We start from the raw sequence: 20851 nt of genomic DNA, 5'->3' as shown, positions 1-20851 counted from the left end.
ATCCCCCTTCTCCTCTCTGCTGGGATATAAGAACTTGTAATAGTGCTCCCCAATAGCTTTATGAGAAAGGACACCGTAACCCAGCAGACCCTTTCCCTTACTTTCCCAGAATTAGCACCTTTTCTCCCTCCACTGCTCCAATACGTAGAACTTTCTCTAGTCCTGTTCTACCATTTTAGTAGAAAGGAGGAGGAGCTTTGACAGCTGGGAAAAGAAATGAGAGAATACAGACCATCTCCAATCATCAGGGCCATTCTTCCTCAAGATACATGGCATACAGCTATGCCATACCTGATGGACTTTTAGTGATGGGAAATGCACAGTATCCTCTGGCAACATATTTCAGTGTTTCACTGTGTTATGATTTTTTTCCTTCTCCTTAATGTCTTACCTGAAACTTCTTTGTTATGTAAACCCTTTGCTGTTTCTTACATACACTGAGAAGGTCCATTAGCTCATGGTTGTACTCACTACGGACATCCTGTTTGTGAAGCAATTTCTCTAGTTGAGTACTACAGTTGAGTATGAATCCCCTCTCCTCTCCTCTCCTCTCCTCTCCTCTCCTCTCCTCTCCTCTCCTCTCCTCTCCTCTCCTCTCCTCTCCTCTCCTCTCCTCTCCTCTCCTCTCCTCTCCTCTCCTCTCCTCTCCTCTCCTCTCCTCTCCTCTCCTCTCCTCTCCTCTCCTCTCCTCTCCTCTCCTCTCCTCTCCTCTCCTCTCCTCTCCTCTCCTCTCCTCTCCTCTCCTCTCCTCTCCTCTCCTCTCCTCTCCTCTCCTCTCCTCTCCTCTCCTCTCCTCTCCTCTCCTCTCCTCTCCTCTCCTCTCCCTTCATGAAATGGTTTCTCTTAAGATTTTGTTTTAAATGGGATATGCTTAGCAATAAAGCCAAAATCCATAAAATTAATCTCTGATGTGCTTATCCCTTTTCTGGAAAAAAATTGATACATAAAGAAAGGAAAAATTCTTGTGAGACTTTAGGCTGGGATTCTCCAGAGAATATAAGGGAACTGGAACATACTGAAACTCAGTATAAGCTGTTTTGAAACTCCCACCTTTAGGCTTATGAACTAGATGGCATAATTATCTCAAATATGTCACTACTTGAAAAATAGCTGTACTTGAAAAACACCATTCTTTCCCTTAAATGACAGATTGTGAATATCTTAGAAGATTTCTAGACACTGAAATGTTACATGCACTGTAACTAAGCCATAGGGACAACACAAATGCTCCTTTACAAAATAGTGAATGGCTGACAGGGCAAAGTCTTTTAAGATTTGTTAATTCATACTAGACCATTTGTCCATCATTCGTCTGTTACCTTTGAAAATGGCTATTGTTCTGATGTGCAGGAGTAGGGACACTCATATCATAATGCGCTTGGGCAGTTGTGAGATGCAGTGAATTACTAGCCACAAGGAGAAAAAATATCTTTTGAGACTCTGTGCTCATTACATTTTCTGTGGCAGTGTCAAAAGTACTAAAATTAGCCAAAGTATCCTGAATTTGTTGGATGTGTGTACTTGCCTTATGCTGTTGTGGTACATCACACAAGTGATGGGGATCATATTAAAAGTGGTTTTGTTACAGTCATGCTAATTGAGTGGCAATGCCTTTTATAAAAACATGCTGATCAATGTCATTGATATTTTATTGTTTAAATTGCTTTCCTTTATCCTAGATTTTGAATTGCTGTTCGATTAGGGATTGTGATGAAAATTTCAGAATTATCATCTCTGTGCTTTCTTCTTAGTGTCATATATGAAATGGAACTGAATTTTAACTCTTGTTTTGATCCTGTCATTCAATTTTTTTGTTTATTCGTTTTTACGCTGTAGTGTGCTCCCTGAATTATGCATTCAGGTGAGGAAAGGATTTTGGCCTGCTGTTTCATGAATAAACAGGGAAAGGGCTAATAAGATTACTTATATTTACCTTTCCCTAATTTTCAGCATTAAGAATGTAGAGATTCATAATAGAAATGTTAAGACTGACATGAGAGTGTGTCGATATGGAAGTACCGAAAAATTAATTAAAAAAACAAACAAGAAGGAGGGATAAAAGAATGTCATATGTTGATAGCACCCAGATTAGCAGCTGAGAAAGAACAGAGCACATTTACTTGCACCTTCTTAAGACATCCCAACAAGTAAAATGAAGGACAGGCTACATGTGGAAATGGAGTCCAAAGAATAATGAGGAAATCAGCAGTGTTACCTAATGACTTATAGAGGTGTTACAGAATGGAAAAGGCAACATACCGCCATTCCTGTCAAGCCCTAACGGGTACAAAAGGCACATCAGAAAACCAGCACGTGGTTGCCAGTCTAAGAAGACAGGTGAAGTGATGAATAACAGGTGTCCCTTGTCCTCCTTGTCACTGGGGTGACCCTGGCCAGGCTACTTGGGCACATATGAGTATGTGGGTGTGAGAGAATCCATGTGAGTGAGATCAGTTTTGCTTCAGTTACCATAGCTTATTATAGTTTCACACTGATCTTTGTGCAACCAGAATATTACAAAAAATCCACCTAGTTTGTGACTGTGCTCAGATCGATAGATATCCAAGAGATGTAAATGAAGGACAGAAACTAGTAAACACAGTTATTTGTACATGAATTTTTCCATCATATGATGTGACCTTTGTAAACACTAGTGGGAACATTTCGACTGCTTTCTGAGTTAGACACAAGTTATCTCAGAATATCACATTGCCTATGGGATCATGGAGAGAGTGGAAGTGCAAAATTCAAGTTAGGCTCTGAAGGTCTAGAAGATCCTGAGTCTTTTTACTACAATTTTCGTAGGGGTTTGTGTGCATAATCCATTCAGTTTCACTTAATTTCTTTGCTTGTATCCTTTGCTTGTATTTATGCTACAAGGATCATTAAAAATACTGTGAACTTCACCATTTAACTTGTCAGAAACTGAAGATGGAAGCTCAACAGCAATTTATTTCCTTCAAAAATAAGTTTACCAAAGACTCCTCAAGGAATCAAAGAGCCAAGCCAGTTGATAGCTTACAGACTTATATCCAGGACAAGTTTGTAGTGCAGTCTGTTCTAGAGATGCTTTGCATTGTGCTCCTAAAGAACAGTGAAAGTTTCTGGAAAATAAAGGTGATTATTTTATTACCAAAGTCCTGCTTAATCAAATCAGGGTCACAGAAAATTCATTTTTTATATAGACTACTCTGAGAACTTATTTGAAGAAGTTGTTGCCAGTAACAGTTTGCGTTTGCCAGATGTCCTGGGTTTTATTTTTTTGAATTGGCAGAAGATGAGAAAAAAGTCACAGCAATGGTCTCACCATTTTTTCGTTTATACAATATCTGACACAGAGTAAACAGGCGAAATGGGAAAGCTGAAAACAAATTTCTGCAGAGAAACAATGGTTTTCTTTTCTATAGTCTCTTCCCTCCTTCAAGACAAAGCTGAAACTAAAAAATGCCAATTGGGAATACTTTGGATTATTTCTTGCTAGGTGGATGGCCAATTACTGTGGATGGATTTGTCCATTTTCAGAGATGGAAAGCATTTTGCCTTTTACTGAGGCTGAAATATGGTCTTCATTTGATCTTTTTGAAAGCATTTGACAATAAGGCTTAAAACACAATATAGAGATAAAATACCAAGCATAACCATATTATAGTGCAGTTGTTGACTTCTCTGTTGAATGAATAACAGCTAAAATTTCCCTTTCTTCTGTTTTGAGAAATTATATTACCTTCAGAGCAGACATGCTATTTTCATGATTTATGACCTCTGTAGTGTGTAACGGTGATTCTTAACAAAGTTCAGGAAGTTTAGTGGAACACAGTACAGAAGGGTAGGGGTTGCTCATACAGAGTAGCCTATAAGAATAAACAGGGAATTTATGATCTGACCTTTTTAGCATAGGTCGTAGAATTTCAGTCTGTATTTCTTGCATCAGGACCATTACTTGTGATGGAGTGAAAATATTGGATGACCTGGGAGTTAATGGGGGGAAATTAATCTCACATAACTGTAGATATTTACAGTACACACATCTACACCTGCCTTAGTCAGTCACTCTCCCCTCCTGGAGAATGGAGCAAGTAAACACTTCTAGAGTACAAGTCATCTATTTCAGACATAAGACTTTTTGATGAAATGAGTCACACCCGAAGTGAATGGAGCATAAGGAGAAAGCACACTGCCTGGTATTAACTTAGCCTTGAGGTCTGTTGCCCACAGTGTAATCTATGTGCCAGTCATCTCTCACAGGAGAAATTGTGGTCAAAGGTGCCTAGTGACATTTTAGATGCCCTATGGCATCTCTGGAGGCTTGGCCTGTTTGGAATAAGTCCTACAGAACGCTGTCCTGGACAGGCAGCTGAGGCCAAGTGGCTCATTAGGGCATCTAAAATTATATTCCAGAATAAACTGATCCTTTCCTGTTTATTTCAATTTATTCCACGTTTGAAAGATTTACTATGTCTACCCTCAGTTTCTCTTCTAATTTTGCCTGTCTTCTCTAGCCAAGGTGTTTGCTAGTTCTCATTGTTCTTGTTGCTCTGCTCTACACTTGTCTGGTTGTTCTGTGTTTTCCTTGAATTATGGTCAAGAGCTATACTTTATACCAAAGCTTTTGTTGATGTTGGACAGAACAGAAGGATCCCTTTATAAATCTTGCAATCTGTATTCCTAATTAGAAGTCTAGTGTGTTGTTTGCCTTTTTTTAATTTATTATGGCAACAGCATGACGTTGTTAACTTGTGTTTAACTTGTAATTCTTTATAACCTTCCAGTTTCAGCAGAACTGCCACTTAGCCAGGAGCTTCCTATTCTGTTTCCAATAAATTATTTTTTGCATTTTTCATACCTGAATAACATTGTACTTTTACTGAACAAGATCATTCTTTAATTGTTATTTTGTCTTCTAACGTGGTTGCAATCCCTTCCAGCTTTGTGTTGCCGGTATTTGTATTAAGTGTACTCTGTATTGTATTAGTCAGGTGGCTAATTCAAATGCTGAATGTATTGCATCCAGGGAAGACCCTTACAGAACTTTAGGTGCTACTTCTTTCCAGTGTCTCAGTGCCACACTAGAAAATACTCTGTAGGTATGGTTATCTAACAATGCTCTTTCATCCAATGGACATTTCATCCAGAATATGTTTGGTAGGAACAAGTAGGAGTCAGAGGCTTTGCTGAAGTCAGTTATTACATTGCCCTGGAAGGAAACTAGAACGGTTTGAACCAATGTGTTCTTGACAAAATCCCACTGTCCTCCTTTTCTTCTAGGTACTTAATTATTATCAAACTGAACTGAAGTTATGTCAACTCGAACCTTTATCTCCTTTTTAAAGATAGGCCCTGTTTTTTATTTTCTAGGCCTCTGATGCCTCCCCCTTCCTCCAGAAGTTCTCAGGAATAACTGCTGACATACTGCAGCAGCCTGCTTTGCTGGCGTTTTAGAAGCAACTCTATAAGGCCAAGCAGATTTGAAAACATCTAATTTATATGAACATCATTTCAAGGCTATTCCCCACCCCCACCTTTTTCTTCCTCTTTCTTATTCAGGGGATTGCAAGCTTTGCCTTTTCTTGTCTTATCTACCAGATCTTTTTGATCTGTGGTGTCTTTGATCTGATGGACACTTCATTGGGAGTCATTCTGGAGCAGTATTGCTAACCTTGACATTTTCTGCTTATAATATTGAACAAGTAATATTACCTTTAGGTTCTCCTGTTTTCTGACTTTTCCTTTCTTTCTGTTACCCGGGTAAGGAGACTCCCTTGGTAGGTGTGTAATGTTCAGTGCCCAAAACAGAGACTTTGATGAATCCTGGTTGTTGGGAGTCCTCTCCATTTACTTTTGTAGAAGGCAGAAACTCTTCTCCAGGCTCTTTACAGACAGACGCAAATAAGAAGGTAAAGATGAAATGTTGAGATCTTCAACTGAACTTTCTGAAGGATGATCAGAGAAATCTGTTTTACCTCAGAAGTGCATCTTGTTTCTATGTGTAGGGTTGGCCTCAGAACATGGCTGAGGCCAACCCTATACAGCCACTTGCTCACTGTCCCAGCAGCAGGATGGAGGGAGAAAATAGGAAGAACAAGAGAGTGAGAAGATTGTGGATCGAAATAAAGGCGGGGAAATAATTTACCAGTTAATCTAAATATTTGAGTACTGATTTGGATATTGGGAAACACACGTGAAAAAGACATTTAAAACACCTGTCCTTCCTCATTCCCAGGCTCAGCTTCACTCTTTCAGTCCAGACTTCTGTTACTGCTGCAGGTCATATTCAGTCCCTTCAGTGAGGCAGTGAGCAGCGCAAGGAGGCAGTTGTGGTCAGGGCATGGCAGTTTCTCTCTGCTGCTCCTTCCTCCTCACTCTTCTGCTACACTCAGGTGTGGATATCAAACAGGCTGCAGTCCCTTTGGGGTGCCTCCTCCTCCCTGGCCTTGGTGCTTTGTCTACTGTTTCCCCCGATCCCCTCCTCATCTGCCTGTTCACTCCTGTTCCCTCCTCCTGCTCCAGCATTGTCTGCCCTTCCTTACACAGGCTGTCCCCACAGTGCCGCCATCTTGGCCGTGGGGCTGGAACTGGCTGTGTCCAGCACGGGGCAGCCCCGGCCGCGCCGCACAGAGGCCACCCTGCAGCCCCCCACTACCAAAACCGTGCCATGTACACTATGTGTACACCATGTACACATTGTATTAGATACTGAGGAGCCTAATGCAAGTGTGTACAGCTCAGTGAGATAAATGCTGTCCCAAATGGGGCAGTGTCCTGTCATGGAAGCTGTTTTCTGGTTAACAGACTCCTTGGAGATCACAGAATCCATTTCATGCCATTTTGGGTTTTGGGAACCTCTTTGGATTGTTCTGAAACAACCACATGGAGTTTTTGGAAGACCAGAGACTTGAATTTCCTCTCAGTTTTGAAGTGTTGTTGTTCTCTTTTCTTCAGGGATGACACCTGTGACCTGCACTTGGTGTAACTGGCAGCAGAAGTAACTCCATAGACAAAAAGGATCACTTTGATCAGGGAGAAGAAAGGGTGAGAGGGGATGTTTGTGTTGCCTGTAAAGACAACAGGCCAGTAAATATTAAGAAGGAGAAAAAATGTGTGAGATGAGTGTCAAAGTCTGTGGAGGAGCGCAGATAGACTTATCCTGGAATGGAGAGTGCGGCCTCCCACCATCAGAGCCTGATGCTCTGGAATAACCTGCTAGGACAAGTAACACAGACCAAAACCCACACTGCTTCAGATTGCATTTCTGAAAAGAATAATATGGCAGGGTGTGATAGCAGATGTTTGGACCTCAGGCTTCCTTTCCCAGCTTTGTCTTTTATTGGCTTAAAAGGACTAGGAGTTAAAGGAGCATCCCACAGCTCTTTCTGGACAAAATGGAGTTCACATTCATTAAATGTAAATGACTGTCTAGATAACTCCTTTCCAATGCAAGTTTCTTTTGTTTTGCATTTTCAGTCCTGTCATCACGATCTTTCCGGTTTTTATAATGAGCAGCTGTTGCATTTTTGCGTAGAACTTGTTTCTGTGCAGAAAGTTCCTGATCACGCAAGCTGCTGACCTCTGCTTGATTTTGGTAGTGAATCCCTGAATGGGATTTAATGTAGTGCTTACTAGAAGGAGCTTTTAGTTGCTTGGTAAACTGGCCATCACATTTCACAAGTGATTGATGTATCTATAGTCAGTCCTTTAAGGTAGACTAGGCTAAATCTGGACATTGTAAATAATAGGACTGCTTTTCTACTCATGTTGAGAGGACAATTTCCAGTGAAGATTTAAATCTATTAAAAACAAAGAAAGAGTGAACCTAGATATGTCTTTGAAGGGCTATAGGTCATACATGAAGAGTTTGCATTTTGGTTGCTGTTGTCAGAGCTTAAAGAGTGGGAAGAAAGTCCTGCAGATTCAGCCATTAGTGTCTCAGACCCATGAAAGTTAAATTATGCCATCCATTTGCCAGATACCTAGTATAGCTACGCTGAGGAAATGGCCAGTGTGCTGCTAAATTTTAATAATTTCTTACAGTACAGGTTGTACAAGTTGGAGAATTACATTTTAATTTATCCCAAGTTCAACTTACATCTGGTTAGGGCAAGAACAATAAGAGCTTAAAGGCTGATAAATTAGCTTTGGTATATCCCAGAGCCTTAAGACCAACAGCTTCTAGTTTCCCAGGTGAATCTCTATTAAGTTTTCTTTCAGTGTGCAGACCTCACTCAGTAGAGACCCTCAAAATAGAAGCAGTGTATGGATATTAAAATCGTTCTGGTCACACTTTTATGGTGCATAACTTTGCTTGTAAGCGCTGGCCATAATTTACTTCATTTTATAGTTGCATGGCCTTGTCATATCGCATTTGTGTAGCTGCCTGCCTTCTTCCAAGCCAAAGGGGCTGCATTTCAGTGTGAATATTTTCCCATTTGAAAAAAAAAAAAAAAACAAACCAAAACATTTTGGGATCATTCATGCTGAGAAACATTGTAAATATAAAAGCACTTTCATGACAGCTAGCTGGCTGTGATGAGAAGCTAAACAAAAACATTTGAATACAAAATATTCTCAGTGACATAATTTCCTTTCAGTATTTTTTGGAAAGATTTTATGAGGACAAAACTAATTTTTGTGGTCAATTATATGCTTTTATTTTAAGTCTAACTGGATACAGAATTATGCAACAGAAGTCCTTCTGTCTGATTCTTCCCAGACCTTGGCAGGAATAGCCTTACTGGTTACAAATTTTCAGTGGGGCAAAAAATCCAAAACAAAATGCTGCACCTATCTACTGAGTACAATGGATTATCAATAAATAAAATAAAACAAGCCCCTTTCTGGGGAAAAATATGGAAAACATACTTTGAGTGTGACTGACATTTTTTTACTCCCGTCTTCTCACTGATTTCAGTGGAGTACAGCAGAGCAGAATGTGCAGTAGCGTGACTCATGATGTGTCACACTTTCATAAATGAAAATGTAATACACGGATTTCCTCCAATGGTGTCTACTGTTGCCCCAGTCTTGCTTCTTTTCCTGACTCTTCTATTTACCCAGTACAGATTAATTTTCATCCTTCCCAAGGTAACAATAAACCGTAATAAATTACATCTCTCAGAATAATGTGGATTCACAATTTTTTCAGTTGTCCTGGACCTTCCCCAGGGCTGTTGTAAACTTCTCTCCCAGAGTAACCTCCAAGTTACATTTAAATTATAATTAAGAAAAATCAAGACAGCTTCTTCTCCCCCTGATCTTGGTGTTTTTGTCTTTCCAGCATCCTTCCCCAGATCTTCATCCACTCTTTCCAAAGGGTTTCCAGCCATTTGGTTCTGGTTTCTGTACTCCTCCGCATGACAGTCATTCTTACCCTGATTTATGGTTACCACTGTTGATGAAGAATACTTTTATCCCCTGAGTTTCACTACTGTGAACAGAGAGATTACACTCCCTTTTATATTCCTCAGCTGTGGGTAGGTGTGCCTGATGAGGTGAACAGAGCTCTGAGGATAGTGCTTGGTTTGGTTTCATTCTGCCCACCTTATCCGATACAGGGTTCAAAGCTGAAGAAGCGGAGTGGAGACTCAACCTGCTCCTGTCCTTCCCACACCACATAAAAAAACCCCAAGCAAATCTATCACTTGGGTGACAGAAGCAGGCACACTGTGACTTGGCTCTTTTTTTGACCCCTACTATTTAGATCATTGCCATTTTACAGAATCACAGAATCACAGAATTGTCTAGGTTGGAAAGGACCTTGACGATCATCTAGTCCAACCATTAACCTAACAGTGACAGATCCCAACTACACCATATCCCTAAGCGCTATGTCAACACAACCCTTAAACACCTCCAGGGATGGGGACTCCACCACCTCCCTGGGCAGCCCATTCCAACGCCTAACCACCTGTTCTGTAAAGAAATGCTTCCTAATATCCAGTCTAAACCTTCCCTGGCGCAACTTGAGGCAACTTTTAAGAGCCATATGGATTGAAAAGCATATTTAGGACTGTGTTGTGAAGTTTTTTTTTGAAGATGAGTTATTTTTGGGAGCAAAGGTGCTAAAAATAATGATAATAATGATTGATAAACTCAATGAACTGAGAAACAGTGTAGCTTCATTTTTCAGAGAAACAAAATGAAGATCCCAAACTCTCCTAGCATATTTCTGGATCCTTATTGCAAAGCCCACAACGCAACTCAAACTCCACGCCCAGTGAATCTGGTCACTGGAGAGAGGCATTTCACTGGGAGATGGACAGCATCTCCTTGACTTCAGCTTACTTCACTGGACTGCTGGGGTGGCTTTCACTGACTTTGGTGACCAGGTTCTAGGACAGGCACCGTAAGCAGCCACAGAAAGAAAATGTTTATGTTTGACCAAATTAAAACTTTATACAGTGGGTCATCGAAAAGTCTGAAATATACAACGCCTTGTATTTTGGTTTTATTTATAAAACTAAAATTGACAAGCCAGACTCTCAGGACACTGAGCCGCTATGCAGCAGCAGCAGGAGCAGCCATGTTTTAAAGAACATTAGGGAAAGCAGTTAGGCAGAGATTTCTTTCTATACGCAGTATTGTTCCCTGTCACCTTCTGTTCCTTCTTATATAAGGACTGTCTAATCTTCATCCTGAAGTGTTCGTGCTTTTATTAAGGTTTTATGCTGACAGATCTCAAGAGTTATTGGATAACTCGGCAAGACATATGTACAGTTAATTAGAAATGAATGTGATATTACATCAAAAGGCTTCAACTGTTAAGTTTTAAATGGTTATAATTAACTTGCTCTTTGATTCTGAGCTGGACTGACTAAAGAGACAATGAAGGTCAATTTCTGTTCACTTGAAAAAATAAAAAAATATAATAGCCGTTAATTTAAAAAAACCCCAAACCCTCAATTGTGAAGCTGTTCAGTTATGCTGTGCTGCCTTGATGTGAAGGCAAGGCAATGAAAATCCTTTTAATAGGCACTCCTTTTATCCATTATTATAAAAATACAGAGTCCGATTCGCTTGATATGGGAAAGAAAAAGGAGAGTCCAGTCAATGTTATTTAGTCATTTTTGTGCAGATTTAGATTTGATTTTAAGAATTCCAACCTAAGGAAGCCTGTTGATTTTTAAGTAGTGCTTTTTCAAGTGAAAATCCATAATAAACTTTTAGAATTTGCAAATATAGCTAGTGATAGTGATTTTATTTTTTAAAATTACAAATTTTCAGTATTTGTAATACATTACTATTTTATTATCTAAATACACATATAAACTAGGTTTTAAATATGCATGTAAAATTGGAACCCCTCCACCCTCAAAAGCCCTCTTCACCAGACCCTATATTCATAAAATTCAGTTATTTCCACTAGAGGAAATAGGATGCCTGGCCATTTCCATATTTCTACCCATCTCTCTTGGATATGTTTATTCCCAGAAAATTAGTTACCTGGGTTTGAGATTTGCTTACTGCTTTGTTTAGTCCTGAGGGGATGCCATTAGCTCCTTTGACATCACATGAAAAGGGCAAATACAACGCATAATCACATCATTAGGACAAATACAAACACAGTTATCCCTCAACAGTGCAGCAGAAGGAAAATACAATGTAAACACTGAAGTCCTGACTGAATGCTTATCAAAGTCTGTGGCTGACTTTGGATCTGGCAGAAGCTTGGCTGTGCAACCTTCTTCGTTACTCCTGCTCTCTGAGTAATGCAGGAGCCAGAGCATCTCTGTGGGTGGCAGCAACACTGAAATCAGCAGCACAGGCTGATTGCCTGTGCCACAAATAATTTTAAGACTGTCTTTTAAAACAGCACTGATAAAAGTTTGTTCACATTGCGACACAAAATGTCTGCATTCCTGCTGTTGCTATCAAAGATAAAAATGAAGAAAATGGAGCCTATAACTTCTGGTTTATCCTGAAGCTACATTCCATAGTGCAAATTATCCTGTCTATAGTGCTTATCGTCAAGTAGGATCATGAGATGCTTGGAAAATTCTAGTACCAACCTTGTGCTGGATTTTCATGAATGGATTTCCCAGAGCTTCAGGGAGGGAGTTGCAGGAGGTGAATGACTACACCCCCAACCTCTTCCCAGAAGAGGAAACATCCAAGTCTTGAATTTTTTGTCATAGGTTTTTGGTGCTGTGGGAAGGTGGCTCTGGATACAGGAACTCATTAAAAAACATGCTGGTATAACATTAAGATCTATGAATGTTTTTGGCAGTAGTCCGTACATTATTAAAGTGAAGGTACTGTTAAAAAATGTTAAATGACATGGAGTGACACTGTACAACGTTGTAGGATAGGAAATCCACAGTACTATTGTGAAGGAACAGTTTTAGGAAAACAGAATACCATAATTGTCCAAACTTGAATCTTGCCAGGGCACTAGATTTGACATCTTTGCAGTGGGATATTTTTATGACCACTGACAAAAATTGTTTCAGTCCTGTGCCTCATCCACTAGCCAATACCGGGCCCCAGCTTGAAAAGCACCTTCTTAGTTTCTCTATTTAGTATGTGAGGAAAGAGTGTTGCTGATGATTTCACTAATGTTTCCTTTGATGATGCCATTTCAGTTTTGAGATCTGACACGAAAGAAATCTGAGCTAATACAACCACAGGTTTTTATAACTTCTTTGCATATAATTTATTCATGTTTTAAAACTGAGCTCATTGCACCTGCGTTACAATTAAAATACCTTTATTTGGCTGTTTTGCAGATACGGTCTGAGATTTGTATCTAGATCCTTATTTAGATATCCACTCTGTATCTCAGAAATCAGCAGTGGGAAAACTTGAACATTCAGTGCTATTAATGCTGAACTTGTGGGATTTCTGCATTCAGATCTGAGTCTGAAGGAGAGCTCAGTGACCTCGACCAAGTCTGACAACACAGAGCTGAAGCTGGAAAGACCTGTTAAGTATCAGGCCATTCCCTCTGTTCTCACAGGAGTGTGCCTTATGAGTTCAGGGGAGATGAAGGCCTCCCTGGCAGTGAACTTTCTATTTTGGACCTTGAGTAAAGTTTTGATTTTCAACTGTGCCACCAGATTCACTTTGATTCTTATTGAGGCAGGTGCCACAAACCCAAAACTGCAAAGCTACACAACTGGGTGGGCAGAAAGCTTGAAATAACACCGGAGAGAATATCTTGAGCAATAGGGAGTGTTAACAGGCAAATAGATTTCCTCTGGGAATACATGTGGTTTTTTTTTTCCTTTTTACCTGTTCCAGAGAAGTTTCTCCCTAAGAAAATACTTCATGGTACTTGGCAGGTGAGAATTGCCCATAGGAAACATATCTTCTGATTGTGCTAGCCTGCACATATTTGACTTTACATGTTTTCCTAGGAGGATCAGGGCTGGAAGGGGAAGGCTTTAGGCAGTGTATTTGCATGCTTAACAGAGTAATAAATCAGAATATTTGCACGAGTTTCTAAATCAATCTCATCCTATTATACTTTTTCTACTTTTGCTCTGGAAGTCTCTTCTCATGTGGAAGCTGGGGTTTTCAAAAAGTTAAAAAATAAAATTGTGTCATGCCAGCGTTTTGTTTAACAGGCAAAAGAAACTAAAGCTGAGGATTAACTAAGTTAAAATCTTCGTTTAAAAAATGGTAACTAGTTGAAGATTTTTACTTTGCACAGCATTTCTCCCCCTTTTTGTATGTGGATGGAAGTTCATACAGCATCCTTTTGAATGGGTATATGGTGTGTATGTATATGTGTTTATTTATTATTTTAAAAATGTAAATAGCTGAGAATATTGGAAATTGTAATGAACTGTTCATATTTTAGATGAGCTTAAACCCTCTCACTTATTTTCTTGTGGATTGAGTACATTTAAAGAGATTTTATTTCAAAATTTATTCTTTCAATACGCTTAACTTTAAAATCTGGGATAGCTGAAAATCATACAGTGGATTATACAGTCATCTGGTGCTCACAGATGTCTACATGTTTTAGAAGAAAAAATGAAATAAATAGTTTGTAACTTGTACCCATGTTATAAAAACTAATTTGGATTGTAAACTGTGCTGCAATTTAAAAATCAAATTAATTCTTGTGCTTCTTGTACACCTTTTTGCATTCCTCACTCTGTATTTACTGTACAGTAATTGTAAAAGGCATGCTTTTTTTCTGTCCTCATTCATGTATATAGCACACTATATAGCAAAGACGTTTTACAATTATTTTGTAGAATGAGGAAGTAGAATTTATAGTTATTTTGTAGAATTGCTATAAAGCTCATTACAGAGCTTACTTTTTAAAATAAAGGAGAACAAGGTAAGAGCTAAATTCTCTTTAGCTTAAGATCAAACTCACTTTAGGTTTAAGCTTATTTCTAAATGTTGTAAACCAAACAGAGATAATCCTTGTGTAAACTGAAATGAGCTTTTGTATAGCTTTTTATATCAGTTTAACTAAATTGAATGCAAACCTTAAATAAAAGCACATAACTTTTCATCTAGACAACTCTTGGCTGAATATTTTGTTGGCCTAATATGCTAGCAGATATTTACTACTTTTCACATTGTTATCCTTAATTTGTAGCATATTGTGTAAATCCAATTTATACTTACATACCATATAAATAGCTTTTGTGGTCTAGCACAGCATATACAAAGCAATTTGCATGCTAAAATAGATAATCCATATGTGGCTAATTGCAAGAGAGTGCAACACATATATTGTTGTATGCTTTTGTAATTAAAGATAGGAATGCAGTGCACAAGTAAAAAAGAGTAAAGACATACATTCAACATTGATTTTATATATTTTGTATTCTTTGTTGTGTCCTCTTAATATTCTCTAGTTACTGGAATCTGTTAAATATTTTAAAGATATTCATTTAGGCAAGTTGTTAATCCTATAAAATGCTGTGGAAACAATTTTTACAGTTCTTTGCAAGCAAAGGCTTACTTTGAAAAAGGTGATGTGGGACTGAATCTGAGACCATTCTTGTAATACTGCAATTATATATCTGGATACCACTCTGGAACTCTATAGTTCCAGGTTAGAAACGATAATTCAGTGTGTCTGTGATTATTTCAATAAATACATTTTACTTGCTCAGTGTTGTTATGTATAACTCATGTTCTCTGGACAGGACTTTACTTTTTCACAGTGTTTTTAACTTGCCCACCAAGCCAAGGACAGAAATATGCAAAAACACCGATGATAAAGAAGATTCTTTACCTTGGAGATTATCAAATACAGCACTATTTTTTCCTGCAGACTAGATTAATCTGCTTAATATATACAGAATTGCAGATAGAATTATGAAAATAATTGGTATCAATTATCGCGCTAACATTACAGCAGAAAGATTAAAGGGCAAGTGAACAGAATGTCCTGGCTGCTGTTACTATGTTACCCTTAACAGTTCCATATTTTCTAGTAACCTGGAGTAAAAGGAAAAAAAAGGAAGAAGAAAATCCTCCAGCTGATTGTGAAATATCTGTGATGATAGTTTCTCTTGCAGCGAAGCTTTTTAGCTGTGCATAGTTCATGAACTTTAGCAAATGTGAACTGTAAGATAATGTAAAGATTAATAGTTGATTTAGTTTTCATTAGGATAAAAGCATGGTGAGAGACATTAGTACTGCAAATTTGGTCACAAAGAAAATTCATTGAACATCAGTCCCCCTTCACCACCCCCCCCCCCCGCCCCCCCCCCCCCCCCCCGAAAAAAAAAGAAGGAAAAAAAAACCCTCTTTTTTTTCTTAGCTGAAAAATGTTTGGACAGCAGATTGTCTCTACGGTAGAGAGAGAGTCCTCTGTGGGAGTTTTGGCAGTCTGTGGTATGTGTCAATCCTCTCAGCAGAGCCAACTTTGGATGCTCTTTTAGCTGAAAAGTCCATTCTGGAGTCATAGAGCATCTTTTCTGTTCTGGGAAGCTCCCCAGAACAGGAAAAGGGATGACGTGCATTCACCCAGTCCCAGCTGCAGTCCTAGACCTCCTTGCATATCACTGTTTACCCCTCTTGGCCTCCCTTATCCCTTTTCATGCATGGGGGAGACCTGCAGAGAAAGCAGGGAAGCATGATTTCTTTTAGGTGTGTAGCTGGTGGAGAAAATACGGATATTTGCAATATTAAACCTAAATATCTCATGATAGGGAAGGTCTAATGCATGTACTGCCTGCTGAACAATGCAGAAAACCTTTCCCTTTTCTGTCATCATTTTGCCTTTGACTAAGCTGATGATTTTTCAGTATTTAATTGAAATTTAATACCTGTGCAGAGCTGCTAGGTATCTATTAGTGTCCGTTTCAGTGTAACTTTGGATTGTGTGTGACAGATTGCACATCTTTTGCAAAAGTTAAGCAAAAAAACCCCTGGCAGCTAATTTTACTATAGATGCAAATGCTAAAGTCATTAATTGCTCATCAGATAAAACTCTGTCACTTGGAAAAATTTGCTAGACTAGATGTCAGTGACAGACTGGTGCTGTGCATGCATGTGTAGAAAATCCCATCAAGATCTTTTATCTAATATTGAGAATATGGTTGGGTAAAATGCATTTAATTAAGTCAAAAGTCTTCACTTACCTTCTGTTCAGATATGCAGCACTCTAAAATCCCTGTGTTTTTGTGGTCATTGACTGTACTGCATCTCTTCCCCTATCTGAGTGGTGAGCGGCTCTCATGGGCTAACAGCCTGGGCTTGAGAGGATGAACCCAGATTTGCCATGGGTCCTCTTCTCAGTTGGCATCTGCCTCTTATGCTTGGAGCCATGCTGCTGCCACCACCATGGCAAATATCAAGGCCTGACATCTACAAGAGAAGGATGAGGAGGAGCCACTGATGCAGCTGGATGACCAGAAGCTGGAACAGGCTCAAAGCCACATAGTGAGGGTCCTGGTGGAAACCAATTTCAAATTCTCCAAGATACATGTGGTCTTCAGATCCATTGCCAGAGCCATGGCTGTTGTCAGCCAGTACCAGAAAGAGAACTTGAGGAAATTTTACAAAGTCAGAAAGCACAAGTCTCTTGAGCAGTGGCCCAAGATGACACATGGTTGGTGGCACATGCAAAATGAGCACAAAGACATTTTGAGACCAAAAACCATCAACAAAAGGAACAAAAAGCTATACCCTAAAACTGCTGTGTACTAATGTTCTTAATTATTTTGGGTAAGTATTTCCTCATTAAACAGAAGTTTGCTTTGGGAGAGAAAAGGATTTTCCCAGCTCGTTCATACAGCAAGGAGAGGGAAACTGTGGCTGCGTAGACCCACTGAGGATATCTGCAGAAGGACTTTACAGGATTTAAACACAAAATGGGAAAAAAAAGTCTTGTGTAGGGAAGAGACAAGGAAGAGATGAAACTCATGGGATTAGGCAAAAGCCTGATTAACAAGAAGCAAAACTGTCTGGGACAGGCTGGGAGTTGAGGAGAAAGGGCAGGTAAGATCGCAGGTGAGGCATATTTTGGAAAAAGATGCTGGGTTTGGGAGCTTGGGGAAAGATGTCTGTAAGTGGAAGTCTGTAAGAGGACATCCAGATCAGAAGACATTTAGCAAAGGAGAGGGACTGGGAAAAGGCACATCTTTGAACAAGGTGACTGGGCAAGGCTTAGAGCCAGAGAGACTGAGACTCCCTGGAGGTCGAGACAGGGATTGGGAGACCTGAGGAAACTGAAGCAGTAATGACAAGGATGCTCCAGATTATGCCTTGAGGAGCTGGTTAGCAGTGGATGTCTGTCGGGGAGAGTGAGAGGTTGCAGCCCTGGAAAAGGCACACGTGGGTCTGATTATGGAGCTGCACGCTGGAATTTGGGCTGGTTTCTTTTCAGTTTTTGTTTGCGGTGTGTTGGTTTTCTTTTCTTTTAATCTGGGGCATTACACAAAAATAAACTGTCAAAAAGCATTATTGGAGTTGCAGTTTCCGCTAGTTCAGGAGTCTCTGTAATGCGAATCTGTGTAACATGAGTCTCAGTGACACAGTTCATATGAGTTTACAGTGTCCTCATACCAATAGACTGGTAAGGCTTTCCCTGGGCAGCAGTTTATATTATTACTTGCTGCTAAAGTGTAACTGGAACCAAAGAAAATCATGGCTATCACTTTTGCATGAATGTGTATGTGTATATACATACATACATACATATAGACATGTACATGTGTATGTGTGTATATATGTGCAGAAGGGGGAAATAGATGATTATATAGTTTTTTTTTATGATTATATATTTTTTTTTTAATTTACATCATATGGCATAAAGGGGTTTGCACTTGTTCAGGTTAAGGACCTGTCTATCTTATCAAGGAGCATCTGCTCTTTGACAGTGGCTATAGCAGATGCCTGTGGAAGATAAAACAAGTGTACAGTCATATTTTACTGTCTCCCTCTGTCATGGTTTAAACCCAGCTAGCAGCCAAACACCACGCAGCCGCTTGCTCATCCTCCCCTGCCCAAGGGCTGGAAGTGAATTGGAGGGGTAAAGGGAGACTCATAGGTTGAGATAAAAACAGTTTAATAATTGAAATAAAATAAAAGAATAACAATAATAAAAACTACAAATGAATAATGCACAGTGCAATTGCTCGCCACCTGCCAACTGATGCCCAGCCCGTTCCCAGATAGCGATCCCAAAATACAAAGATCCTGCAATTGCAACCCCGGAAGTGAGAGAGAACCCCCCCTTCCCGGACAACCTCCTTTATATACTGCACATGATGTTACATGATATGGAATATTCCATTGGCTGATTTGGGTCCGTTACTCTGGCTGTGCTCCCTCCCAGCTTCTTGTACACCTGTGTGCGGGCAGGACATGGGGAGTTGGAGAGTCCTTGATCTCTTAGCAATGACTGAAAACATCAGTGTATTATCAACATTCTTCTCATACCAAATCCCATACTGAATCCAAAACACAGCACTATTCTAGCTACTATGAAGAAAAATTAACTCTATCCCAGGCAAAACCTTCCCAGTTTTCAGGTTCTGCTGATCTATGCTCAGAGATTTCCTGTTCTGGAGATGGTATCTTAGTGTTTAATAGCCCTTGATGGATTTTTCCTCCCACCCACAATATCCTGTGACAATTAATTTCACAGTTTTATACTGTGTGAGAGAAAGAATCTCCTTTTACTTGTTTGTACCTGCTGCTTGATGTTTACTAGTTCCTGTCATATGAGGCACACTGAAAAATTGTTCCCTGTTCACTGTCTTCATGCCGTGCTTCAGGATTATTCAGATGCTTGTCATAACTCTATCTATCTCCATCACCTCTTACAGGCTGAAAAGACCAAGTCAGTGTACCTGCTTGGTACCCCTTGACTGTACTAGTCACGCTTTTCTGTGAGATATTATCATCTTACTCAGAAATAAAAAATTTACATTTGAATTAGATCAGGTAGCCTAAAAAACACCAATAAATTCTTTAAGTTCTGCCACAAAATCCTTTTTTGAGTATATACCACATAGATACCAAAGCAGGAGTATTCTAAACAGTTTGCAAACTTTTTATGACAGATTCACTTATGTCTTTGTTATTATGGCTCCATACATAAAAATTTGAAGGAAACCATATGCCCTCCTCCTCCTTCCCTTCATATAACTCAGAATAATTCATTAATATTTGGAAATGTGACATTTTAAACGTCTGATATAAGGAACCTTGTTGGTCTATGTGCAAGAAACCCATGAATATTTCTTTACAGATGGGATAAGCCATGCCTACAAAGGAAAAAGGTAACATTTTAAGTCATGACCATTTTGTGTACAGAAAAAATACACTCACTGTTATAGGAACACATCTAATAATTTCTAATCTTTACTTACATGAATTTGGGGGCACAGATTTCATAATGGAAAGAAAACAGTAAATATTCCTAATGCCAGTTTGATTGCATTCATTTATTTGCTAATATATTAATTTTGTTGTTCAGACTGCCTTTTTGAAACTGTGTATTTGATTTCTTCAGCCATGATTTTCCTTAAATGGACAGGATTTGCAGAACTGGAAGAATTTGTAGATAATGGGGAATCTCTAAGATAAAAATCATCATAAGAAAAGGGAAAATTACTATGATTATATCCCAGGAAAATAACACTATACATTTCCTACAAACAGCATGTATTTGTGGCTTTTCCTTAAGTTTTAGCACAGTTAACACTGCCTGGATTTTAAAAAAAATTCTTTTCACTAACTTGCTTTTCTCGTAGCACCTTTCTTTAGCATGCTGGCCAAATACTTCCCTTCCTTTGCTTTGAGGCAATCCACTATTCTCTAGAGACAGGCAAACCAGAGCCATTGCACGTAATTTGAGTCTTACCCCTAGGATCTTGCTTTTATTAAAAATTACTGCAATGATTTTAAAAAGTAACAGTAATGGTAAAAAAATCACTTCAGTAACTCTTTTGTAAACTGTTGTTGTTTTTAATGTGTGTGTCAATTACAGTCTATGGTAATTTTATTTTAAAATAGAATGAAGGCAAGTGATCCAATGAAAGTGTCAGTTCACTGGTCTCCCTCTTAATTTTCCAGTCAATAAACAAGGGGAAAAAAACTTCCTTGGAGCAGTTCCTCTCCAGCAATGCGTCTCCCACAACTTGGTTCAAAGGATGTTCTAGGAAAGGCTCAGCAGACAGTGATCCGAGATGCTCTGAGGTAGGAAGGAGGTACTCAACACACTGCACAGCTAAGCCTGAAAGCAATGTATGAAGCTTCTTCTATCACTCCTCCAGCAGATGTGTCGATAAACCCTACATACACCTCTAAAATGCATGCAATCCAACCCACTCTTACAAGTATTAAAAGTTATCGCTGCTGGAAATGCTTAATCTTTAGATCAATCACAGCAGAAACATTAAAAATGTTTGAGAATTAAGTCCAATGAGAAAAA

This window comes from Strix uralensis, chromosome 3, assembly GCF_047716275.1.
Source record: "Strix uralensis isolate ZFMK-TIS-50842 chromosome 3, bStrUra1, whole genome shotgun sequence".
NCBI classification, from domain to species: Eukaryota; Metazoa; Chordata; class Aves; order Strigiformes; family Strigidae; genus Strix; species Strix uralensis.
Note: the sequence above shows the minus strand (reverse complement) of the source record.